An 803-nucleotide genomic window follows, 5' to 3' on the forward strand; every position below is an offset into this window, starting at 1 on the left:
TCACTTATTGGTGGGAGCTAAAAATAAATAAATAAATTCACACACACACACACACACACACAAAAAAAAAAAAAAAAAAAACCGGGGGGGAGAAGAAGACATAACAATTATAATTCCTTGAAGTTGACACGACAAGCATACAGAAAGGACATTGTTGGGTAGGAGGGGGGAGAGGGAGGAGGGAGGGAGGTTCAGTGATGGGCCACAATAATTGACCACATTGTATATCGACAAAATAAAATTTAAAAATAAATAAATAAAATTTCCTCTAAACACTGCATGAACCCTGCATCCTATAAATCTTGATTTGTGGTAGTTTGATTTTTATCTCATAGTACTCCCTAATTTCCTTGTGATTTTTGTTTCTACCTATTGTTTATTTAGGAGATTGTTGTTTAATTTCCACACATTTGTGAATTTTCTCTTTCCTTCTGTTAGCATGGTCAAAGAACATATTTTCTATTATTTTCTATGATCTTAGTATTTTTAAATGTATTAAGATTTGTTTTGTGGCCAAAAATTAAAAAAAAGAAAAGAGAAAAAAAAAAAAGAACAATATAAGTAAATGTAAAATCACAAACCATGACAACAGAGGGAAAAAGAGGAGCAGGATGCTAGGAGAATGCAAAAATCAGCCCTGGGGCCGATAGCTTTCTACATCACTGGGAGGAGCAGGTCTCCTTTGTGGGAGTGGATCATGAAGGAATAGAGGGATGCTCATCCTTTGAATCCCTGCACTGTGCCATATTCTTCACACACCTGAGTTTATTTAGTATGCACGACCTTTCTTCCTAAAGATGAAG

This window comes from Galeopterus variegatus, unplaced genomic scaffold (genome assembly GCF_000696425.1).
Source record: "Galeopterus variegatus unplaced genomic scaffold, G_variegatus-3.0.2 Scaffold670, whole genome shotgun sequence".
Lineage (NCBI taxonomy): Eukaryota > Metazoa > Chordata > Mammalia > Dermoptera > Cynocephalidae > Galeopterus > Galeopterus variegatus.